The sequence below is a fragment of the Lontra canadensis genome, unplaced genomic scaffold, assembly GCF_010015895.1.
Source record: "Lontra canadensis isolate GAN:19392208 unplaced genomic scaffold, GSC_riverotter_1.0 scaffold19, whole genome shotgun sequence".
Classification (NCBI taxonomy): domain Eukaryota; kingdom Metazoa; phylum Chordata; class Mammalia; order Carnivora; family Mustelidae; genus Lontra; species Lontra canadensis.
The window spans coordinates 18,865,152-18,893,148 of NW_022631013.1; the positions used below are offsets into that span (position 1 = coordinate 18,865,152).

The 27,997-nt window shown below is 34.4% G+C and overlaps 1 pseudogene; it reads left to right on the plus strand.

The window, feature by feature from the left end:
- Positions 1-3,168, plus strand: part of LOC116869570 — a 40,817-nt pseudogene extending 37,649 nt beyond the window's left edge.
- Positions 3,169-27,997: the final 24,829 nt, after the last annotated feature.

Sequence of the window (27,997 nt, forward strand, 5' to 3'; positions counted from 1 at the left end):
ATTGATAATCAACTGTAAGGATACATGTAACACTGAAAAATAGAGAAGGAGAAGGATCTAAATAGGATATAGAAAAAGGACAATTTTAGTCGTAGGGAAAACACAGACCATTTTCTCTCTACAACTTCTCTCTCTCTGATCTCTTGGCTGGGGGAAAAAAATGTAATTGGATTTTACTAAGTTACCATTGCTCCTCTCTGGCAATTACAGTGAAATAGTGAAATTTAAAGTTTCACAGTGTATATACACTCTACATTATTTTCTTCTTCAATTTCCAAAATGTTATTTTATGACATAGCAACTTCAAAATCAAAAGAGTGTTTAAAAATTGTTGGCAGGCTGGATGGCTCAAGAGATTTGTAATAGGTTATACACTGCCTTTGATTTCTAGGTCATTGCTTTAAATCCATTCTGCTTAATGACTATTGGCTGTTTAAAGTGAAATGAACTGGTGAGTTTAGCCAAGTTCCATAGTGATTTGTATTACCTACTACCTTTTCCAAAAAGTTTGTGTATAAATAGTCTCTAGTCACACCCATGCCTCAATAAGCATGTTGAGAGATTCAGTTAAAGAAATATGAGTTCAAGACTGAGATGCAATCACTTTTTTGACTATATAATTATCAACAACTAGTTTGCCTTCTTTTGTCCTTAATTCTCCACTATTTAAATTTGTGCATAAATATGCATGTTTTTCATAAATAAATCACCTATTTCACTGAATTGTTTTATCAAATGTTTTATGTGACCATAGCAACAAACATTTTTTTGAGGGTCTCCTGAGGGACAAATACTACAGTTCACAATACTTTATTTTATGTAATCCGTACAACTCACTGTGAGGTAGTTACTATTTTTTTTTTAAGATTTTATTTATTTATTTGACAGACAGAGATCACAAGTAGGCAGAGAGGCAGTCAGAGAGAGAGGAAGGGAAGCAGGCTCCCCGCTGAGCAGAGAGCCCGATGCGGGGCTCGATCCCAGGACCCTGGGATCATGACCTGAGCCGAAGGCAGAGGCTTTAACCCACTGAGCCACCCAGGCGCCCCAGAGGGACCTTATGCAGCTTCCTTAAAACACATAGCTTGATTCTGAAAGTAAGTAAGTAATCATTCATTTAATATGACTAAACAGGTATTACTGGTCCAACTTAATACTATCAAATATTGTCCAAGGCACTGGAGAAATAATGGTGAACAAAAGACAAAGACCAAGCCCTCAAGAGCCACTTTTTGGAGGGCAAGACAGACAATAAACAAACATGTCAATAATAACATTTCAAATATTAGTAAAACTATGAAGAGCATAAATATATTTAATGAAGACAGAGTGAGAGGACATGTGTTGCATAGAATAACCCAGAAAAGACTCTATGGAACATTTAGCCAAAGACCTGAATAATGACAAGGAACAATGTCCTTTGTCAATGTGCTGAGATTAATGTGCAAATTTATTATAATTCCATTTAGCTCTATCCATATTTCTTTGCAGTCTTGTCTCTTGTCTTTCTCCTGATTTTTAAAAGACAAACGATATAACAAATTTTCAGAGATTGTCAATCCAAAATTGGAGACTATTTCACAATCCTAAAAAATAGAGGGAAGAAAGAAAAAAAATAGTTAAGGAAAATAAAAATAACCCTACATACTTTGTAATAAAATGACTGTGAAGTTTAATTTGGTCTATGCCACTTGCCTGTCATGTGATTTGTGATTTGGCTAAATTCCCTCTTCTTCTCACCAACAACAACAAAAAAGCTTTTGTATAATATCCTCAGTTGCTCTGAGGATTAAATGAAATAACTTTTTAAAATATCTAGAATATAGTAAATGCTTAAAATATGAGTACCTGAAATTGGGAGGCGTGAAGTGGAAATTAAGAAATAATTCTCCTGTGGATATCTTTAGAAAAAATTTTAAAGATTGTGACTCCTTTTCTTTCTTCATTTAATATAATATGCTAATTGAAGGCATATTAGAAAATTCAAAATATGACGGTAATATGAAATAAATGATAAAGTTGGTTCTTTGTGACTTGAGAACATATCTGCTGTAAGCAAACCTATAAATACATCCATCTATTCATTTTCCATTCAAAGAGTTATTAGTTATTTATTCTCACATAGTGTGCTACACATTAGAGAAATAAACTAGGTGATACTCCTCTTCAAAAAAACGTTAAATGAATGTGATTAAATACCATTAACAATATACAAAAAATCCATAATAGACCTGAACTTTCTGTGCTACCCAGAGAGGGGTCCACACAGCATTCTGCATTCCTGTTGTAATTTTAAGTTACAGCCTTCCACAATATCGGGAGCCTTTGATGTCCTGCAAATGAAGGAGGAGGATGCCCTCAAATTACTTGCAGCAGGAACCCACTTAGGTGGCATGAACCTTGACTTTCAAATGGAACAGCGCATCTGCAAAAGGAAAAGTGATGGTACCTGCATCATAAATCTAAAGAGAACGTAGGAGATGCTTCTGCTGGAAGCTCATGCCATTGTTGACATTGGAAATCCAGCTGATGTCAGTGTCATATCATCCAAGAATACTGGCCAGCAAGCTGTGCTGAAGTTTCCTGCTGCTACTGGAGCCACTCCCATTGCTGACTGCTTCACTTCTGGAACCTTCCCTAGCCAGATCCAAGCAGCTGTCTGGAAGCCAAGACTTCTGGTGGTTGCTGACCTCAGGGCTGACCACCGGCCTCTCATAGGGGTGTTTTATGTTAACCTGCCTACCATCGCTCTGTGTAACATGGACTGTGCTGTGTGGGTATTGCTATCCCTTGCAACAAAAACAGAGCTCACTCAATAGATCTGATATTGATGGAGGCCTGAGAAGTTCTGAGCATGCCTGGCACCATTTCCCATGAACAGCCATGGGAGGTCACGCCCGAAATCCTGAAGAGTTTGAAAAAGAAGAGTAAGCTGCTGCTGAAAAGATTGTGACCAAGGAGGAATTTCAGGATGAAAGGACCGCTCCAGCTCCTGAGTTCCGTTCTACCCAACCTGAAGGCAGGTCTGAAGGCGTGCATGTAACCTCTGTGTCTATTCAGCAGTCCCCTACTGAAGACTGGAGTACTCAGCCTGCCACTGAAGACTGGTCGGCAGCTCCCACTGCTCTAGCCACTGAATGGGTGGGAATAACCACTGAGTGGTCTTAAGCTTCTCTTCCACAGAGGCAACAAAATGGAAATAGGTTGACAGAAACTAAATAGTTTCTTTAAATTAAGAAAAAAAGAAAGAAAGAGACCTGAATTTCATTTCAGACTCTATCTAGTACATAAATAATTCTTCAAATTTTGAAATTAGAATTGTAAAGAAAACACTTTCCTCTTAGACCAGTTTGGACAATTTGTATATAAATATTGTCGAGTCCGAAGAAATAAGCATTGTTAGTCTATTACTGTTTCTATTGATGTTTCAAATTTAAGCAACAGTGAACAAGATTATAGCTGAACCTGTAGCCAACCAGGGTTGTTATCTTTCAGCCTCACACTTTTTCACAGCAATACATGAGACTTCCAAAATGTTTAACTTGTGTTAAGAATATTCTAAGATTAGGGGTGCCTGGGTGGCTCAGTTGTTAAGCATCTGCCTTCAGCTCAGGTCCTGATCCCAGAGTCCTGGGATCCAGCCCTGCATTGGGCTCCCTGCTCAGTAGGAAGCCTGCCTGCTTCTCCCTCTCCCACTCCTCTGCTTGTGTTTCCTCTCTTGCTGTCTCTCTCTCTCTGTGTCAAATAAATAAAATCTTTTTAAAAAAAGAATATTCTAAGATTGATACTTAGTATAATATTAATGAAGCAATGTTTTATTCTTTTATAAAGGAGAATAACATTAAATAGGCTACTTTATGGAAATCTCTCCAAATAAGTGGTCAGGTCATTGCTGTTTTTGATTCCTTATGAAGAATCATAATTGCAGAAATATAGATTGTTTTTTAAAAAACTATAATATTTAATCTTTTAGAAGGAAACCTAATGCTCATGACAGATCAACACCCAAAATATCCATGGGCAAGTTAATTGCTCAGTTGATGACAGGATTGATTAGGCAGAAAAACAATTACTATGAAGCATAAAATTTGGGAAATGAACTGTTTAATTTAATGGGCAGAATTGCTATTTAAATCATTCATGGCTGATCCTATTATTAGTTATACAAGTTCTAAGGTGAACATCAACTCTTATCATTTATGATAACCAAAGAACATTACTGTTAGATCTTTCCTTAAAAGCCTTCTTGAACTACTTTCATGTAAGTATTCCATGGAGAAGACATGAAATATGAAAAATATTACTAATGAGATTAATATACAATCACTCTTCTGAAAGAGCATTGCAATCAATCTTCAGAATGGAAGAACAAGTACTACTAAACTCATTATGCTTATGGAAAATTATGAGACAGTGAATTTAAGCAGCTTGTTCAAGGTCACAAAATAAAATAATTTCTAACATACAAATAGAAGTCAGTGCTTCAAAGCCCAGCCCAGAGACTTGTCTACCTAATCTGCACCCCCTGTAATAAAACTGTAACCCTTAACTATTCTCACTATTCATAATTGCTGTTCTCTCAAAGGAGAGTCTTGTTATGCTTTTATGTTGCATCAATAATATCCTTAAATAGAACATAAATATATTCTGTTTAAAATGGAGGATTTTCTCTTTTTTCTCAGCTTAGTCATATCTTAAATAAGAGGTGTTATATGATATATCAATTTTGTATGTAGAAAAGTAAAAACAATTATATATATTTCAAATAAAATTATATATTTACAAATATTTGTGTATATACAAAATAGTTTTTTATAAACCAATAGTTGATTTATTTTTTGTAAATCTTAGTTATATATTGCCAAAGTGTAATGTGATATTAAATGCTAATATTTCTTAATATATCAAGGATTTTCCCTGTTATTGAAGTTTTATTTTAACATCTGTTCATCTTCTGTAAATTTGAGATAAATTCAAATTTTCTCTCAATTATTTCTCACTTTTGAGAATTTAAAAAAGGATGTTCATTGTTAATATTGAATAGGCATTGTTTGTCTTTTCTTAGAAGGACAATAGTCAGGCTTCATGGAAAAACATAACAGGAAACTACTTTTTATATCTGTCATAGATTAAATGTAGAATTATAGATAATATTTCTGTGCATCTCATTGTACTATAAACAGCAATCAAGGCCATAATTACTATCTTCAGTTTCATATGAAGAAATGTTAAATCCCTTACTGACCATTGTTTTCTATAAGACAAAGAGAATACACTGTGACTTATATCAGGGCTGTCTTCTTCTCTCTGAAGTTTTTCCTACTTTTCAGCTAGGGCTATTTCTGGCTACAAAGTTCATCAAAGATTGATAATACTTCTTTACTGTTCAACAATTACTCTATTTTTGTTCAGTCATATCTAAAAGACTTTTCCTTTGGTAATCCACTCATACACATTCAAACTGTACAGTTTGTTTAGAAATGTCTTTTATTTTAAAAAGTTTGGTAAAAGTGTGCAGTACAAAAAATATTAGAATAGTAGAGTTTACATAAAAATGAAAACAACTGATCTCTCATCTTGTTCTGGCATGATCAATGCACAGTTACTTGGGAAACCTGTTTATCAAAGCCAACTAAAACTGACATCTGCATACTCTGTGTGAATTACATATGTGCAGCAAAAGACCTATACAAGAATGTTAATTGAGGGGCACCTGGGTGGCTCAGTGGGTTAAAGCCTCTGCCTTTGGCTCAGGTCATGAGCCCAGGGTCCTGAGATCCAGCCCCACATCCAGCAATCAGCTCAGCAGGGAGGCTGCTTCCCGACCCCCCTCCCATCTGCCTCTCTGCCTATTTGTGATCTCTGTCAAATAAATAAATAAAATCTTATAAAAAATAGAATGTTAATTGAATAATTTCCTATAGTAATTCATACCCAAATGTTCTTCACTGGTAAAAAGGTTAATTAAAATGTGGCATATTCACATATTCATTCATTGAAATACTATATAATGGCAAAAACTGTTGCAACAAATAAAACATAAATTAATAACTTCAAAACTTAAAGTTATAACTTTAAGTGAAAGAAACCGATATCAAAGTGAACATTTGGTATAATTCACTTAAGTTCAAGATTAGTCAAAACTAATCTATGATGGTAGAAATCAAAGCATGGTTGATATTGGTATGATCCATCTTTAATACTTCTGGGATGCTACTCATGTTCTGTATCTTGACCTAAATGGGGATTACATAGCTGTGGTCATTTTGAAACACGTTATATAAACTCTAAACTTTATTTTACACCATACTTCAGTAAAATTGTGGTCCCCTCTAAAATACAGCAGTTCAATTTGGCCATCTAATTTTTTTGGAGTTCCAGTTTGTTCTTGTTTTTAAATTTTTTTTTCAAGTGTGAGAAAAAGGTACAAGATAAAACAATTTTAGATAAAATGAAATTCTCTGGTTTGTTAATGGTTGAAGATTCCAAGTATGGCCCGGGACTCAAAATGCGGAATTATAGTATCATCTCACTCCTTAGTCAAAGGTAAAACCTGCTAATAGCAATATCCTTCAAAGGGGCAAAGAAAAGCTCCTGATGTTGAGAATTTGAGGGGTTCATAGCCGAGTAGTTTTAAGCTCTTTAGTAACCAAAATGTTAGTGGATGGAATCTAACAGAAACACGAATAGAAAAGAAAAAAGAAATTCACATCACATAATATATTTTTTTTTATCTGATCTGGTTTTTACGGAGAGCTTCCTCAAGGCAAAAACTTTGCTAGTACCTATTGGTAATCCCAGCTTGAATACCAGCAATAAGAGCTGTGAAAGAATACCAGGAAAAACATAGAACTGTTGCTTAACTGCAGACTACAAGAAAATAGACCTCAGCAGGTTAGGGCATAGCAAGTATTTTGTTAAGGCCTAATTCTGGTTCCAGTAGTTCACCTGTTCTGTCTTCACCATCCCTGCTTTCCTACCTGGGGGACGTCCTGGTCTCTGATAACATATGTCATGTTTGATTGCCTTTCATTTGCGATTCTTAGGTTGTGAATGAGCCATAACTTCAGTTTGTGGTATCCTCTTAACCCATAAAGTATGGTCACAACATCATACTTAAAAGTTCTGATAAATGATTTAGTAAATTAATTTTGTGGAATTCCTGTTGCCTTAGCTTTCTTTTTTCCTTTTTCTGGGCCTTTCTGGGAAGGGCTGAAAATGCAATGAGCTGTTTGTTTGTCTGTTTGTTTGTAAAAGCATATTAAAATTCTAAGTAACAGAAAGTTTGTATAATAAGTATTTAAGGTAAAGTCAACTGTGTATCTGGACATTCAAAAATTTTAAGTAACTCTATCCCACAGAATCCATTTATCTAATCTGTTAGGACTTTATTTCCATAGGGGGGCAAAAATAACCTCAATGAGAACTTATTCCTCTTTATAGTGTCTTATCTTTCCTAGAAATCTATAGATAAAAATCAAATGATCAGGACTTCTTTTTCTTCTCAGTGCTTGAGGAATGATTATCTTCCATTTTCCCCCTCCAGGTGATGGTGATATGTCTTTGGCTGGTTTTCCTTAATTATATATCCTGGAAAACACAGATTACAAGTACTCATCTAGCCTATTTCTGACTCAGGCACAATCCTCACTCACACTCTCGCTGTCTTTTTCAAATCAGCAGGAAAGGAATTCAGTTTCTTTGTCCATAAATCTTTTCTGTATTTCTTTCCATTCTCTTGTGTATGGGAAAACAGAAAAATCCCTTTCATCCTTACTGAATCTTTCAGTGCCCTCCCTGTCCCTCAGCTCTGCATTTCTTTCCTTAGTGCTTCGCTGTAGAAAAGATGCTGTATTATTTATTAGAGAAGTACCATTAACTGCATGTCACACCTTAATTTTTACTTACATTCAACATATATCATGATCTAATGATTAAAAGCTACCAGCAGTAGATAAATTTTGACTGAAAGTTAGATATTTCACCATCTAAGTGAAAGGGTAGAATTATATTCATAGTGCATAGACTAAGACATCTATTTTTATATTTAACCATCATATCTATTAAAATGATTTGTTATTAAGGCAAATATTAATGAAGGAGAAAGAATACCACGATTATCAATTTAATATGGAAAATGGATGAACAGTGTTTTCTAAGGATGTTATAGCTTATGGACTTACTACCTTTATTGAGCTGAAAATGTATCATTCCTGTTTTATATTCTATAACACATTGCTTTACACAACTTACATATTTGCATATTTTCTTGATATTAATTATATAAATTATACAATAGACATATGTAAAGGCCATTCAGTGCCTTACAAACTACTGTCATTTCAATACCTTCATAGTTTGTACCCTAACGTGTCACTAGCAGCCCACAATTAAAGACACAATGTGTTTTCAAATTGTAATCATGCACTAGGACTTCTGCTTAATTGAGAAAAAATGTCAGCTTCCTCATTTTCAGGCATCATAATTTCAGCAAGAGGTCTTCAAGCATCACTCAGACTCAGGTACTTGTCTGTACTGTCTAGGACTCTAAATTAGGAGGCAGTAATGAGAGAGGCAAAAAGAATGGATTCAGGAGGATGCGGCAGTGGTGGCCACATCTAGTTTCCAAGCAAAGCAGTGACAATAGACAACCCGTGGTTTTTGTCTCCCCTAGTGGCACTGGTTTCCTCGGTGAACTGGTTTCATGGCATGAATTTTACATCCCTGTACTAGTGCCCCTCTTCTGAGCTTTCCTTCCATATCTCCATCAGTTGAGTGATTTTCTAAATGTCCTATTAATACATTCCTTCTTAACGAAGAAAGAATGCATTTTGGTGCTTTGCAAATAAAACTGCCTATGCAGTTGTCAACCACAGCCCTCATATATTCATGACTGATAAGGTTAGAAAATCTAAGCCTCAAATGAATGCTTCAGAACAGTAGAAAATAGTTATTCTGGAAGCCCAAAGGTTAATCAGGACAAGATTAAAACTCTCAGCATCTATGTGTTCAAATTCATCTATAAGAAAACTATAATATTTATAGATACTTCTACTAAACCATTTTCAAATCATTTTAACAAGCTAGAAATATACTCTTCCACCAATAAAGCCCATGAGAGTAAAAATAGAAAAAAAGTATTGAAACAAAGATACAAATTCTATTATTCTTGACCTGAAATAAGATCTCATGTGCCTTGACAACTAGCCTGGTGTTTTCCTACTGAAGTGCACTGCCTCCCAGCTATTTTAGGGGAGAAATGTGTTCTACTTAAATTACTGGCCTAGTGAATACTTTGGGAAGTGATCTCTGATCTCTTTTTCTGAAATCATGAGTACTTCTAAGTCTTCAGGGAAAAGACTTGAAATACTGAGCACTGTCTTAGAGTACAGACTTTCTTTTTTTTTTTTTTTTCCTGTGTAAAAGTGATTGCAATAAAGAGAATGTGAGAAATGAAGGATTCAGAGGAAGAAGGGCAACTATAAAAGGTAGGTCCACATTGACCATAAATTATTAAAGATTTTAAGGTTAGGGGCTTTACCTTATGGGCTTTGACAGTGTTTGGTTTTTGGTTTTGATTTTGGTTTTGGTTTTAATTCTCTATGTATTTCTCTACTTCAGAAGCTAGAAAGTGGCAAAAAAAAAAAACACCTTTCATTTTTAACCACCCGTAATAATTAAATATTTAGTGAAGTGTTTAAAAATAGAATAACACATATTTAAGTTCCTAAAAATCTTATAGAGCAAAAAGAAATAAATTTATATCCACAAAACCTATACCTTGAATTTGTCCGGGGAACTAAATAAACAATATAAGTAAACTTTATTAGTCCCTACCACATTCTTCTGTAATATAAACTTAAATTACAAAATTGAATAGCTAGACTCTTCTTTGAAAGCTATATTATCTTTTTAAGAGGTTTACTGAATAGTTGATTTGTTTTCCTTAAGAAACAGCAATAACCTGGGGTGCCTGGATGGCTCAGTCAGCTAACCGTCTGCCTTTGGCTCCCGTCATGATCCTAGGGTCCTGGGATCGAATTCTGCATTAGGCTCTCTGCTCAGTGTGGAGTTTACTTCTCCCTTGCACTCTCACGCCATGCTCTCTCTCTCTCTCTCTCTCTCTCAAATAAATAAATAAAAATCCCAAAGTGCTGAGAAATCACAAAAAGATTTGAAATGTGACTTTTCCCAGATTGCAAAAAGAAGAAAAATACTTACTTGAATATATAAAGTCAAAATGACTTGGTCCTCTTAGGAAGACAGAGATCCAAATAAATTAGTGTAACTCTTCCCACCAAAAGCAAGTTGGGACATTTAAACAATGATTTACAAAGGGGACCCAGAAAAGTGTATCCAAGCATTTATTTAGTTCCATAACCCAATTGACAGTATAATAATAGTACTTAAAAATGATTTTTTAAAAAATAAATAAGAGATGTCACATACAATTTCATAATGTATTATGTATATAGGTATATATGTTTTACTAGACTTTTTCTACTAAGCAGAACTTTCTAGTCCTTGAGCTTGTTAGAAATTGAATCTATGATTTGAATTGACCGTAAACCCTTCAAAAACATTTTCTATTCTTAATATACTGTATTCAGAGAAACCAAGTTAGTAATGTGTAAGGAGCAGATAGTACATTAACAGAAGGTACTTGCCCATTTTCTGCTTTTCTTTGTTTTATTTTTACATGAACATCTGGGTGTTTCCTTTTTCAAGTTTTGCTTCCTGTAGAGGGTGAGATTGGGACTGTGTTAGAATCCTGTTGTTAAGGAACAAGACTAAATGTGGTACTTAAAATCTGATGAAAAAACTTTTGGGATGTATTGTCTCTGAGCAATAATAAGACATTTTGTTGCAATGTTCGACAGTGATTTTTTATAAAACAATAATTTTGACTTGGTCTCTATTTACCTTTATACTTCCCAGACTAGACATTAAACACACACACACACACACACACACACACCGTGCTATAGCACATAAAATTATATTCAGTTCCTCTAACAGCTAACATTTTCTCTTACTTCCAGGCATTCAGGCATGTTATTTCCTGTGTTTATGTATTTTTATAACTTATTCCATCTGGTTAATTGCAATTCGTACTTCAAGCTTCAACTTAGACGGCATTTCCACTAGGAAGCTTTCATAACTGCCGAGATTTCTCCAACCCCACCCAGTAGTTTCAGTTAAATGCCTTTTCTATGTGCTCCCTGTATTATCTATATCAGGTGCATTTATTGACAACATTAAACTTACCAGTGCACGTACTTGTATCTCTGTCTAAATTGTAATTGCTTGGGAACTGTGGAGGTCATGTCTGCTCAAACTTTTCAGTATCTAGCATGCCTGGCATATAGAACATCCTCAATAAATAATTGCTGAGATCAGTCTTTAAAGTGGCCCTTATGTCAATGGTCAAAAATAAATCGTGGTGGATGACAGACAATTACTGAAGTGTCACTCCTGAACTAGGTAGGAAAAGTAAAAGGCACAATGTATAGTATTATGTTTTAGGAAGAGTACATTTAGAGTAAAAATGAGTAGAGGACAGGTTACGAATCCACAGTGTTGAGGAAGAAGATTATGTTGTTCTGTGTCCATGCAGTGTCATGAATTAGAAAATTAAAATTACTATAGATCTCAGCCTTGGGATTCCAATATAAGCTGAGACCTGAAGATATATCTCAGATTTGAGAAGGAAAATGTTAATAAAGCAGCATTGGTTGAGTGCCAAGTTATTAAATAAGATGAGCATTTACTCACTCACCTGCTTTAATAACCTCACTGCAATCAATGTAGGCTACGTGGAGAAGGCTCAAAGTAGGAAGGAACTCACCAGAAGCTTCACAGTTCCACAGTTCAAACTGAGTCCTTCTAAATCAATAATACTGATTTCATTTTGTTCCTAAGGCAACAATAATTTATGATGAATTTGTCATGGTAGACCACATGTATGGAAAGATAATGAATAGACTCTTACTTATCTTAATAGATAAGTTATTTTCCTTAAATATTCCTGCTCTTTCTTGTGTGTCACTTGCAGTTGACCAATTAATTGTTATCTTCAACTGTTTTCCCCAAACTTCCAATAATATTGAAACTACTTCTGGTATTTATGAGACATAATGAACCTTGAGGTACATAGCTTATCAAGCATCTGCCCTATAAAGAAAGACTATCTCTTGTTTCTTCTTCTCTTTTAAAATTTCTTATTTATTTATTTTTAAGGCATGGAGGAAAGGGAGAGGGAGAGAGATAATCCAAAGCAGGCTCCATGACCAGCTCAGAGCCCAGTGTGGGGCTCAGTCTCACTACCCTGAGATCATGACCGGTTCTGAAATCAAGAGTTGGACGTTTAATTGACTGAGCCATCCAGCTGTCCCTTCTCTTTTAAAGTTTCTATCAGGTTCTCACTTCAAAATCTAGATTCTGGGTTTAAACTACATTAATATTTTCATAAATGATCAAGGCCAGAGTGACCTTATGAAAAAAAATAGACATTTTGAAATAAAACTGTATTATAGAGAGAACACTTCCTCTAATAATTGCTTACTTCATTGTGCCCTTCTCAGTGCTGCTTTTTATCAATCACCTAATAGAATCAGTTTCTCCTTTGTCTTTCACTTTTTGTCTCTAACAAATATAGAATATGACTGAGCTGACACCTGTGCCTTATTATATTCCAAAACATCTCATGTCATCACAACCACAATAGTTGAGACATTTTAAGTTTTATCAATATTAATTTAAACAAATGCTTGAAGATATATTTCTCTGATAATAGAAAATCGTCATCTCACCTAATAAAAATCTTCAAAATTCTCTAAAACACAGAAGGGACGTATGATATAGCTGTCTTGGTCTTCCTTGATTCTTGGAAATTTAAGGTATGATCTGGGGAAACGAAAATCTTAAAAAAAAAATTTAGGTCACTAAACTTACATTCTCATAGTCAGCTTTGTATATTTCTATGCTTACGACAGTTTGCAAACTGATGGCTCTTACCCACCAATGGAAATCCCCTTTTTATTGTTTTTCATAGAAAGCTGATAAGGCTTTTGATGGCGTTGTTCAATAACTTGACTGAAGATTGAGGCATTAAGGAAGAGTATCACATACAATTATGTCTTTGAATGTAAACCAAATCTGTTATAAACAGTATATTTTTTTAAAATGCTACTTTTTATAATCATTTTACTTATTATAATTTCTGATGAGGCCTTAGTTCTGCCATTTTGTTGTCATTATATATATATATATACATTTTAAGATTTTATTTTATTTATTTATTTCACAGACAGAAATCACAAGTAGGGAGAGAGGCGCAGGCAGACAGAGAAGTGGACGCAGGCTCCCCACTGAGCAGAGAGCCCGATGCGGGGCTCGATCCCAGGACCCCGAGATCACCACCTGAATCGAACGTAGAGGCCCAACCCACTGAGCCACCCAGGTACCCTATATATATATATTTTTTTTTTTTTTTTAAGATTTATTATTTATTTATTTATTTGAGAGATAGAGTGAGCGAGAGAGAGCACATGAGCAGGAGCAGATGGAGAGGGAGAAGCAGACTTCCCCTCTGAGCAGGAAGCCTGATGCGGGGCTTGATTCTAGGATCCTGGGATCATGACCTGAGCTGAAGGCAGACACTAAACTGACTGAGCCACCTAGGTGCCCCATTTTTCTATATATCTTATGTCCTTTTGTTCATTTCTTCCATTGCCTCCTTATTTTGTAATAGATTTTTAAATGTACCTTTTTAATTCCCTTATTTTACTATATATTTTTGAGGTTGTTTTTTTTGTTGTTGTTTTGTTTTGTTTGCTTATTCATTTCCCTAGGGAATAAAATTACCATCTTAATTTATGATAATCTAGTTAGGATTAATGCCAACCTAACTTCAATAGTATATAAAATCTTTGCTCCTATATAGCTCCATATTCCCCCTTCCCTTATGCTGCTGGTATGATCATAAATTACACCTTTATACATTGTGTGTCCATCAATGTAGATTTGTAATTATTGCTTCATGCTGTTCTCTTTTAAATCAGATTGAAAAAAATTTACACACAAAAAATAATTTGTGTTATATTTTATATTTACCTATTACTATTTGCTGTTTTACCTTTACTAGTATTCTTTATTTTTTTATGTGGATTCAAGGTACTATCTAGTATATTTTTAGAAGGTTTTTTTAAAAAGATTTTATCTATTTATTTATTTATTTGAGAGAGAAAATGAGAGCAAGAGAGCACACATGAGCATGGGAGGAATGTAGGGAGAACAAGCAGACCACACTAAGTATGGAGCCTGATGTGGGGCTGGATCTCAAAGGCCTGACATCATGACCTGAGCCAAATTCAAGAGTCAAAAAGAGAGGCTTAACTGACTGAGCCACCCAGGTGCCTCTATCTAATATATATATTATATATATAATTATATATGTCTATATATGTATGTGTGTGTATATATATGTATATGTATATATACAATTTAAAGATTTTATTCGTTTTAGAGAGAGAAAGAGTACACGAGTAGGCAAGGTAGAGGGACAAGGAGAATGAATCTCAAGCAGGCTCCACACTGAGCACAGAGCTGAGCCAGGGCTCAATCCCACAACTGCAAGATCATGACCTAAGCCAAAATCAGGAGACAGATGCTTAACTGACTGAACTACCCAGGTGCCCTTGTCTAACTTATTTATCTTTCATCCTGAAGGACTCCTTTTATTGTTTCTTATAGGACAGGTATGATAGCAATGAAGTCTCTCAGTTTTTGCTTATTTAGGAATGTCTTGATATTTCCTTGAAGGAGAGTTCTGCCAGGTATAGAATTGTTAATCTTTTTCTCTCAACACTCTACATATGTCATCCCACTGCTTCAGTCCTACAAATGATCAGAGGTTTCTGATGACAAATTAGCTGTTAATGTTATTAAGAATCATTTGTATGTGTGAGATGAGGAGTAACTTATCTCTACTTTCAAGATTCTCTCTTTGCCTTTAGGGGTTTTTAAAAAAATTTTAATTTGAATTCAGTTTAGTTAACATACACTGTATTATTAGTTTCAGGGTAGAATTTAGTGATTCATCAGTTGTGTATAACACCCAGTGCTCCTTAATGCATGTCACCCAGTTACCCCATCCCACCCCACCCACCTCCCCTCCACCAATCCTCAATTTGTTTCCTAGAGTTAAGAGTTTCTTATGTTTTGCCTCCCTCTCTATTTTCATCTTATTTTATTTTTTTCCTCCCTTTCCCTAAGTTCATTTGTTTTGTTTTTTAAATTCCACATATGAGTGAAATCATACAGTATTTATCTTTCTCTGACTGACATATTTCACTTAATATAATACCCTTTTGTTCTATCCACATTATTACAAATGGTAAGAATCCATTCTTTTTGATGGCTGAGTAATATTCCACTGAATGTATATACCATATCTTCTTTATCCATTCATCTGTTGATAGACATCTGGGCTCTTTCCATATTTTGGTGGTGGTGGACATTGCTGCAATAATTATTGGGGTGCATGTGCCCCTTTGAATTACAGAGCTGGAACAAATAATCCTAAAATTTGTGTGAAACCAGAAAAGACTCCTAATAACCAAAGTAATGTTGAAAAAGAAAAACAAAGCTGGAGGCATCACGATTCTGGACTTCATGGTGTATTAATTACAGAGCTGTAATCATGAAGACAGTATGGTACTGGCACAAAAACAGACACACAGATCAGTGTAACAGAATAGAGAACCCAGAAATGGACCCTCAACTCCATGGTCAACTGATCTTTGATAAAGCAGGAAAGAATGTCCAATGGAAAAAAGACAGTATCTTTGCCTTTAGTTTTTAACCATTTGATTATGATATGTCTAAGTATGGATCTCTTTGGATTATCTTATTCAAGTTCATGGATGGGTAGTTGTATCTTCTTCAAATTTGTGAAGTTTACAGGCATGACTTCTTAAAATATTCTTTCCTTTTCTCTTTCTCCTCTCCATATAAAGATCCTGTTCCACATATGATCGGACACTTGATAGTGTCCCACAGATCTTTGAGGTTCGATTCAGTTTTCTTTGTTCCTTTTCCCTCCTCCTCAGATTGAATAATCACAGTTAACCAGTTTTCAAGTTCATTGATTCTGTCTTCTGTTTTAGCCATTTCTATGCTTCTCTAGTTAATATTTCATTCTAGTTATTATACTTTCCAGCTCTGGGATTTCTGTTTTTATAGTTTATATCTCTTTGTTGATATTCTCTATTTCATAAGACATCATTTATATATTTTCTTACTTATTTGAACATATTTATAATAGCTCATTTAAACTTTTTGTTTAATAAATTCAATTTGTGGCTTTCCACAGAAACAGTTTCAATTGAATCAGTTTTTCCTCATGTACATGGGCAATACTGTGTTGTTACTTTAAGAGCCTTATACAACTTTTAAAAAAATATATTTATTTTGAAAGACAGAGAGCACAAGAGAGGTGAAGAACAGAGGGAGAAGCAGACTCCATGCTGAGTGGGGAGACATGGGGCTCAATCTCAGGACTCTGGAATCATAACCTGAGCCAAAGGCAGATGCCTGACCAGCTGAGCCACCCAGGTGCCCCTTCCTTATACAACTTTTTAAGAGACAAAATAAATAAAGTAGTATTGGATTATATAGTATTATAATTATTATATTATAATACTTATTATTATATTTATTATATTATAAAGTATAAAGTAGTATTGGATTATATAGATATATATATACACACACATGAGTACAAATTGACATTTATAGCTCTAAATGCTTATATTAAAAAAGAATGATTTCAAATCAATAACCTAACTTTTCAGTCTTAGAAATTAGAAAATAAAGAGCAAACTGAACCCAAGGCAAGTAGAGAAAAGGAAATTTTATATATATAAAAGATAAATGAAAAGTGTATAGAAAAGAAGAGAAGATTAACAAAATCAGAGTTGAATTTATAGATCCATTTGAGGAGACTTGACTCTTGGTATCCTCTGCAATCCATAAACTGATTATGTATTTCCATTTGCTTAGGTCTTCTGTGACTCATATGTGTTTTGTAGTTTAGCATCGTAAATAATACATATTTTGTTGGGTTTATACCTAGGTATTTCATGTCTTTTAGGAATACAGTAAATCATGGCTTATTTTTTTAATTACTAAATTTTTCCTCAATAATATAAAAGTTACTTCTAGTAACTTGATAAAGTTACTCATTCTAGTAGGACTGTTTATATTTTTTGAGATTTTTCTCTGTAGAACACACTGTCATGATGAATATAGTTTTAGTATATGTGCTGCCAAAGTGAGCACTGAATAGAGATAGTTTTAATTTTACTTTATCTTGGTATTATGATGGGAACAAATTTTCTCTGCACCCTAGGGCGATAGTGGAATCCTTTTTTTTGCTTTTGATATGCTATTTATTTTTCTAGGTTTATTAGAACCCGTTAAAAGACTAGGATAATTTACTCTGACTATATCCATTAGCTATCAAAATGAAAACCATAAGAGATTATTACAGATTCCATGTAGTTCTGTGCCCCATTTCACAAAGTATTAACGGTAATTAATATCAATGTGTGCCCCTTTCAGTTTCCTTCCCCAAGAGGTTAACTCAAGAATACGCAAAAATGTAGTCACTGAAAAGAAAAGCTGTCTTGAAGAGACTATTAGTAAGATGTGTGTTCCTAGAAACAGTAGATTTGAACATAGCGGTAATTTCTGGTGACAATTAATTAAAAGGGCTCTACAACTAAAACAGTGACCTTAGACAAAGGAAAAGATAGATCCAAATGAAGGAAATTTCAGTGCCTGGGTTGTAAAAAGATGACAACTTGAAGAACCTAGGTGTGAGGTTGAATTAGAATGAAGAGAGAATAAAGATCTGTAATCACTTTCTGAAATTCTGTGCCCGTTACATGATAAATTTGAATGCAACTTTGCTTTCTTTAATCAGTAAAATGAACAATCTCCCAACACTAAAGATGTCTCTTTTATAGGGTGGGTAATGCGTAAGGAAAGTCGTGTGTGTGTTGTGTGTAATGGAAAACCTGGTTAATAAGGAAAACTTAATATAAGAACAGGGCCAACTACATGGGCATGCAGCCTGTATAGTCACTCAGAGCCCTGTGATCAGTAGTCTTTTTGTCACTTTTTGAAATTATTAATAATTTTTGACAAAGGAATCCTGCATTTTCACTTTATCCTGGGCCCCATGAATTATCTAGCTGATCTTTTACAGGGTATTTGGAGAGATATCAGTTTATACCTCTGAATACTAAATCAATTTCTTTGGCTTTTATAAACCTGAGGACTTGGTGAAAAGTTCTGAGCTCTGTCTGATGATTTTCTATGCAATGACAAGGAAAAAAGGTGTGCTAAGGGAAGTAGAGAATTGTTACATAATCATAGATAACCAAATTCTTTTCACATTGTTTCAGATATTCTGCACAGAATTAAACTTACCTATATTTAACTTTAGAAATCACCTTTCTTCTATATCCTTTATCTTCCTGCTTCCTCTGTCATCATTTCATGCAATAAACATTTCCTCTAGGCATTTAAAAGTAGTCATTTTTCTGAACTACATGCCTGCATGTTTTTTCACTGAACACCAACATACAGCATCAAATAGCCTGATGAAGAACATGCCAGCTGATTGTCAGGTTTATTCCATTTGAGTTTTTATTCCTATTAATAAGCTACTTTCCCAAGGATCAGGAATTCATGAACTGTTCTTCAGTCACTATCTACAAATGTGATATTCATGTCACTTTCGAGTTCTCTAAGCTTCAATTTTCTGAGGTCCTGATACTCTAAGGTAATTGAGAGGTTGAAATAAGCTTCCAGAAATTTCTTCAGCAACTGTGAAGTTTTTATCAACCATGGAACTCTATTAATTAGCTGGCATTATATATTAAAGCAAGTCAAATTAAGCCTATTGAGATGAGTCAAGGAGGGAACAACCATCACATTGCAGTGGAAGGAGCAGTACTCTGGTGTCAGGTTAACTGATTTAAATCCTTTCCCATCACCACTGCCACAGGGTACCTCCATTTATTGTCTATAAAACAGGAGGAGATGTATAAATGAAACCCCTGTATTAAAAACATTGATGCCTTTATTCTTACTAAAATTTTACAGATTTGCAGAGCCATCATCCGCTACTATACCTCAGTATTATTTGCCACCCATTTCACTTTTCCTATGCTTCATTTATTATTTTCTTTTTTTTTTTGCATTAAACATTTTTTTCATGTTATTGCTCCATCTCCTCTAATGTAAGCTACCCTAAATATAGCTTCTTGAAAAATTTGGTGCAACAGAAGTAAAGTGAGTTAATCAGATAAGAGGCCATCAATTTCATGTATGATACAAAATACAATTTTGATATCCACAACTGCCCTTTCTTTAAAATAAACAATTTTTAAAATCTACAGTGTTGAAACTTAGCATCTTATAATTACAGGAAGTTAAAATGATATTAAATGCATAGAAGTATCATCATTTAATGTATGCTTATATTTAAACAGAAAGACCCAAGAAATGCATACATTAGATGTTTTGAGGGAAAAAAAATAGTTTTGTTCAGATATGTTTAACATCCTAAAATATCCAGGTAGTAATCTCTAACATATAATTCTTAATCTAATTGCCTTAGAATATGTTTTTGAAATTATACAATAAAAATACAGTTATGGGACCAAAATAAAACCCTAACAAGATTGCTCAATCGTATTCAATAACATAGCTCATTTTTTAAAAAAGCTATGTGTTCTTGTTTCTCTTTCAATTAAAATCATAGTTTGATTCTTTAACTTCATTTCTGTAGCTAATCTGTCCTCGGAGACAAATATCTACTATCCCCTAGGCTAATCTGCTCTGCTTGCAACAAATTATCTGATCTCAGATGTCACTTAGGAAACATAAATATCATTTTAAATATGTTTTCAAATACCACTTAGCAGTGTTTAGTTTATCAGAAAAATATTTCGAGTGACATCAGGGATTGAATTGCCTTCCTCTTAGGCTTTATTTAACATAATTAAAATAAAAAGCAATGAAATAAAAGTGAAAAAGATACCAGCATTTAGCCCTGATATTTCATCAACTAACTTACCCTGATGAAGTTTTCTAATTACTTATAAAATATGGGTTTTACTAATGAGCATTCAGCTTATGGCCTCTATTAAAAGACACCATTATTTTGGACAAATACTCCCAAAATGTTGGGTGTTAAACTTCTATTATTTGGAAATCATATGGAAACTTATGAAAGGTCAAGGTAACGTCACTACTACTTTTACAAACTGCAAGCTATACACTTGTGTGGTTACAGAACACACACACACATACATACACACAACACACATTTTACCTGCTATTCATGAATATCATATAAAAAAGCATAGTACCAAAATGTTATATTCCCCTGGTTATATTTTATTCCTTTCTCTGATTATCAGGCATTCCCCTTCTGACAAAGTTGCAAAGGCCTGTCAAACACATTTCAGTAGCTAACATGGTCAGTTGCTAAGGAAACGTCTTTCTACACCCAGCAACATACTCCATTAATGGACAAGAGATTTAATGAATCAGGAAAGATGGAATTTATTAAAGAAGACTTACTTCCTCAGTGATCACTGCTTGATGAGATAACCAATCAGATTTTAAATTCAACACTAAAGACCTCATTTTTGCCTTTCTTCTTACTTGACAATGTATAATTTGTCTCCATTAATAGTCCTCTTCATTTTGAAAGTCCTCTTCCCTTAGATTTCACAAGTGAATTCTGTCCTAATTCTTCATATCGCCTTCTAAAAATTATTCCTTAATCATTGATAGATCAGCTTAGCATCCTTAGAATGGACTTACATATTATACACTTACACACACACACACACGGACACACACACACACATGCACACACACATATATATATGTGTATACACACACACATATTCTGATATTATATAATATATACATAGGTGTGTGTGTATATATATATGTATGTGTGTGTGTGTATACACATGTTTGTATATATATAATCTCGGTTCTGTCCTGAGCCTCTAACCTCTCACCTATTATATATTCTTCAGTCCTAAGTCTATCCGTAGCACCACACTCACTACCCACTGAGGAGGGATTGCCTGATTGGAAATTTATCCAATAGGTACAATAGATAGCCATCATCTTCCTTGCATTCTCCATCCCCTGCAATCTGATTCTTCCCCTTTGTAGTCTGGCCACCTGTTACAATAATACATATTAAATCCTGTTAATCAATATCAACAATTTAGACACATCTCTACCAGTAATTTGTCATCAACCCAATCCAGTATTATTTTGTAAACATCATGTCACATGGTTCCCTTGTCCATTTTCTTTCTTTTTTTTTTTAAGATTTTATTTATTTATTTGACAGACAGAGATCACAAGCAGGCAGAGAGGCAGGCAGAGAGAGAGAGGAGGAAGCAGGCTCCCTGCTGAGCAGAGAACCCAATGCAGGCTCAATCCCAGGACCTGGGGATCATGACGTGAGCCGAAGACAGAGGCTTTAACCCACTGAGCCACCCAGGTGCCCCCTTGTCCATTTTCTATCTTAATTCAACATTTATTTTTGTTGACACACATTGTCTCCTTGAGATATGTCTGGTTCCAGTTTCTTTCCAAACTTTATCTCTACTAATTTATTATTACCCAATTAAGTAAGAGCTATCTTTATCAGATTTAAAAATCTAATAATTTTTGCTATAATTAAAACTTAATACACACATATTTAATGGTTCCTGATTCTTTTTTTTTTTTAAAGGTGTTCCTCATTTATTTAACAGAGAGGAGAGAGAGATCACAAGTAGGCAGAGAGGCAAGCAGAGAGAGATGGGGAAGCAGGCTCCCTGCTGAGCAGAGAGCCCAATGTGAGGCTTGATCCCAGGACCCTGGGATCATGACCTGAGCCAAAGGCAGAGGCTTAACCCACTGAGCCACCCAGGCACCCTGGTTCCTGATTCTTTAAAATGGTATCTATGGCTACCTGGAAATAAACCTAACCAAAGAGGTAAAGGATCTGTACTTGAGGAACTACAGAACACTCATGAATGAAATTGAAGAACACACAAAAAGATGGAAGACCATTCCATGCTCGTGGATCGGAAGAATAAACATTGTTAAGATGTCTATACTGCCTAGAGCAATCTATACTTTTAATGCCATTCCGATCAAAATTCCACCGGTATTTTTCAAAGAGTTGGAGCAAATAATCCTAAAATTTGTATGGAATCAGAAGAGACCCCGAATTGCTAAGGAAATGTTGAAAAAGAAAAACAAAACTGGGGGCATCACGTTACCTGATTTCAAGCTTTACTACAAAGCTGTGATCACCAAGACAGCATCGTACTGGCATAAAAACAGACACATAGACCAGTGGAACAGAGTAGAGAGCCCAGATATGGACCCTCAACTCTACGGTCAAATAATCTTCAACAAAGCAGGAAAAAATATACAGTGGAAAAAAGATAGTCTCTTCAATAAAAATGGTGCTGGCAAAATTGAACAGCTGTATGTAGAAGAATGAAGACCATTCTCTTACACTGTATGCAAAAATAAACTCGAAATGGATAAAAGACCTCAATGTGAGACAGGAATCCATCAGAATCCTAGAAGAGAACATAGGCAGTAACCTCTTTGATATCAGCCACAGCAACTTCTTTCAAGATATGTCTCCAAAGGCAAAGGAAACAAACGAAAATGAACTTTTGGGACTTCATCAAGATCAAAAGCTTCTGCACAGCAAAGGAAACAGTCAACAAAACAAAGAGGCAACCCACGGAATGGGAGAAGATATTTGCAAATGACAGTACAGACAAAAGGTTGATATCCAGGATCTATAAAGAACTTCTCAAACCCAACACACACAAAACAGATAATCATGTCAAAAAATGGGAAGAAGACATGAACAGACACTTCTCCAATGAAGGCATACAAATGGCTATCAGACACATGAAAAGATGTTCATCATCACTAACCATCAGGGAAATTCAAATTAAAACCACATTGAGATACTACCTTACACCAGTTAGAATGGCCAAAATTAGCAAGACAGGAAACAACGTGTGTTGGAGAGGATGTGGAGAAAGGGGAACCCTCTTACACTGTTGGTGGGAATGCCAGTTGGTGCAGCCAATTTGGAAAACAGTGTGGAGATTCCTTAAGAAATTAAAAGTAGAGCTTCCCTATGACCCTGCAATTGCACTACTGGGTATTTACCCCAAAGATACAGATGTAGTGAAAAGAAGGGCCATCTGTATCCCAATGTTTATGGCCACAGTCGGCAAACTGTGGAAAGAACCAAGATGCCCTTCAACAGACGAATGGATAAGGAAGTATTGTCCATATACACTATGGAGTATTATGCCTCCATCAGAAAGGATGAATACCCAACTTTTGTAGCAACATGGATGGGACTGGAAAAGATTGTGCTGAGTGAAATAAGTCAAGCAAAGAGAGTCAATTATCATATGGTTTCACTTATTTGTGGAGCATAACAAATAACATGGAGGACATAAGGAGATGGAGAGGAGAAGGGAGTTGAGGGAAATTAGAAGGGGAGATGAACCATGAGAGACTATAGACTCTGTAAAACAATCTGAGGGTTTTGAAGGGGTGGGGGGTGGGAGGTTGGGGGAGCCAGGTGGTGGGTATTATGGAGGGCACATATGGCGTGGAGCACTGGGTGTGGTGCATAAACAATGAATTCTGTTACGCTGAAAAGAAATTAATAATTAAAAAAATGATAAGGAGCCCTTATATCAGTGAATCTTTAGCCCAAGATCAAGGGTTAGTAGTGGCCTACTTGTTCCCAAGCTTGTGGAAATCTGTAATCGCAGGCATGTAGATACTTAAAATTTGTGTTTGGAAGTTTGGAATTTTGTGGAGCATTTGCATTGATCTCAGCGATTTAGTGGCAATGGCCAGAGATGGTAGGGATCGTGTAATGCACAGGGTATCCTGCACATCAAAGAATTGTGGGGTACCTCCGTGGCTTTGAGGGTCCCATGCATGGCATGTTTGTGAAGGGAGCTGAAAAAGTTTATATGATTATCTCTGCCTGTAACTTCACTTTGTTTTATGTATAAAGACAAAGTATTTTTAGGCTTTTGTTTTAATAAACACTAAGTTTTCCAGAAGTGCCACTACCTCGCCTATCAAAAGATAATTGTACCTTATATTGTTTGGGACAATTTCAAAAAATCATTTGACTTCATTTTCCTGTACTTGTGTGGTATGGCTTCTTACCATCTGTCTTTTCTTATACTTAAGTATATGATTTCTAAGTAGTATAACCATAAAAAAAAATGGTATCTATGGCTATTATATGTAACTCAATTGTTCTCAATTCTAGATGCACAAAACATTTTAATACAACTTTCTCAATAACAGGACAAGTAGAAAAAAATTGGTAAGGATACAAATTATATATTAAAAATACTCTGAAACAACCCTAATTAATAGTTACTTACTAATATACTTAAGAGCTGCCAAATACACATTAATTTTAAGTGCATACAGAAATTACACCAAGAAAGAATTTTTTTGATTGCAATATTACATCATATAACTTTGACTATAAAGACATTTAATTGGAAATCAATAGCAAACCTATCTGGAAATAACCCATTTGGGAATTAAAACACAATAAATATCTGTGAATCAAAAAAGAAATAACAAATTGAAAAATACATTCAATTGATTGTATAAAATAACATATCAAATTATATGGCAATGGTAATTACAACATTTAAAATTTTGTGTGATGCAGATAAAGCACTGTTTAGTGTGGAAATTAAGATATATATATATTCTGATATATCAGGAAAGATTAAATGCTTTAATTCAGTTATCTAAGTAGAGAAAATAATAAGGATAATAGAAATCAATGAAATAAAAAAGACACTTGAGCAATAAAGAAAATCACAAAGACAAAAATCTAGTTTTTTAATCCTTAGTAAAATGATAATCTTATACCCAAGAATAGTAAAATTACACAAAAAAGACAAAATTTAACAATATCCAAAATGAAAGTGTATGTGTCATTATAATTCCTCAGACAATAAAAGAATATGAAGAAATATTATGAACAGCTATATGTCAATAAATTCTATAACTTCAATCAATGCAATGGACAAAATCTTTGAGAAACAGTTTACAAAAACTGACTGAAGGTAAAACACAAAATGTGTTTTGCCTTGTATCAAATACTTTAAATTCATATTTAAGAACTTTCTTATAAGGAAGGTTATTTCATCAAAGGAAAACATTCTCTTCTTAAAAAGACATTTTCAAGATAATTAAAAGGCAAGTCATACAAATGCCATATGATTTCACTCATAGGCTGAATTTAAGAAACAAGACAAAACATATGGGGGGAGAAGAGAAAAAGAGAGAGGGAAACAAACCATAAGAGACTTTTAAGACAGAGAACAAATCCCTGAGGGGTGACTGGGGGAGGTGGGTAGGGGAAGCGCTTAGATGGGTGATGTGTTTTAAGGAGGGCACTTGATATGATAAGCTCTTGGTGTTGTAGGTAAGTGATGAATCACTGAATTCTAGTCCTGAAACCAATATTTCACTGTATGTTAAATAAATAGCATGTAAATAAAAATTAGGAAAGAAAAGGCAAGTCACAGATTAGAAGTAGTTACTTATATTAAATATATCAAATAAAATACATATATTCAGAATATAGGAAGAATTCTTAGAATTTGTTGGTAAGAAAACAACCCTTTATATGTGTGTAAAACTTTAATAGACACTTAACAAAAGAATAAATACAAATGGCTAATCAGCACGAGGAAAGAGCTAATATCAATTTTTATCAGAAAAATGCTAATTAAAATGACACTGTGATAATTTCATCCCCACAAGAGTCATTAAAAGAATAAAGACTGGAATCTGAAGTGTTGTTGAGGATGCCCAGCACCTGGAATTCGAATCCATTGCTGGTGGGAATGTAAAATGGTATAACTACATTGACAGTTTGGTAGCTTATTTTACAGTTTCAGCATGCATGTAAGGATTCCATTTGTAGAGATTTATGCAAGATAAAGACAAATACATGCCAACAAAAAAGACTTATAAACAACTGTTCATATAGCAAGTTCATTGAAAATAGCAAAAAAATGAAAACAACCTAAATTTTTATCACAAGGCAAGTTGAAAGGTTATTTTGGTTTATTGGTACAATAGAAAAATATTCAATATAAAATAGAGCAGACTATTGATACATGCAACAACATGGGTGGATCTCACAGACATTATGCCAACCTAAAAAATCTAGACACAAAAGAATGCACAAAAGATGTATCTATTTTGCGGAATTCTAAAATAAGTAAAGTAAGTGATCAGAATCAAATCAGTGGTTGCTTGGAAGAGGAGAAATTGACTACAAAAGAAAAAATATTCTGAAAAGATATAAATGTTCCACAATTTATTGCTGTTGTGATAACTTGGGTTATATATTTGACAAAAGTATTCATCTATAAACTTAGTATATGTGGATTTTATTTTATGTAAATTGTAACAGTAAGTTTGATATGAAAAGCCTGAGTTTTCCTCTTTAAACTACTTTTTTATTACTAGAAGTTGAGAACTCACGATAAAACAATGGTTTAAACTTTTGCTTTGTATAATGAAATCATGGAGAACTTATAAGACAGAACAAAGCAAAACAAACCCTGATTCTAAACCTGCATCCTTAACCTAATTAGCTCCCATACCTCAGGCCTGTCTTTATTATTCCCAGGTGATCCCATTATACAGCTTAAGTTTAAGTACCACTGCTAATAAAGTGATTGGATTTGAATTTATAGGAGAGCATCTCTGCCTTTCTATTAAAATTTAGAAAGTAATTCTCAGCCTTCCATTCCTTGCTTATGCATAGTAACATACCTCCATCCTTAGCTCTTTGTACACAATAATAACCAGAAGCAGCTGGTCATTTTGTTATTTCTGAATTATTACTGGCCAATTTACTTGTTTGTTAACACTGCTTTGTTTGTTAACACTATAATAATACTGGCTTCTCTAGCCATTCTTTTATGGATACCTGTGTATGATTTAGTGACAAATTTTTATAAAGTGAATAGATCCATTCTGGAATCCACTCCTCTTTTCACATGAATCACCAACTTGGCTTTTGTCAATCTTTTAGACTTAACTGCTTAGTTTGGATTTAGTACATGTGTATCTGGACTCTGTCTCAATTTTTGACTCTGCTCTTGGCTTAAGAAATCTGACTAGCTCTGCAGGTGCTGGTAAGTGGTAAATACCTAAATTTGATTTATCTCCTCTACAGGAAGGGAAACAGAACTTTACCGTAAATATCATCAACATAGAATGTATCAAGTCAAAACAAAAATCTAAGACTCCACAGGAAATTTCTCATCTATAAGAATAGAAAACAAGGATATTAAAATTGGACTCTTAGACTCCAATGAGGCAGACATTTTTGATGTCTGTTTAACTGGAAGAATCTCCTACTTTAGAGATTTTTGAAACCTCTTCCTCCATTAATGTGAGATTCTTGAAACAAGTGCAGACCAGTTGTCACAGTGGATCTGCTGGAAGAAACACTAAAAGTATCATTTAGAAGCAGTTCTCAAGGCAGAAATGCCCCACATATGAAATAGTATTTAAGATTACCTAAGAAATTAAGATTCAATTAGGATGTAGGCATAAGGAAAATTACTGAAAGAACCTTATTACTTTTATTATCCCAGCATTTTAAAATGATATACTGGGGTTACTTAAGTGGTTAACACAAGGATTACAGGCTTATATTTGTCAAAAATATAAAAATTAGCAATTTCTGATTATTTCATCACTAAGTACCATTTAAATAGAGAATTCTGCCTGTGTAACCTTGGAAATACAAATTGTAAGACCTATCCACTTGGACTTTTTACCT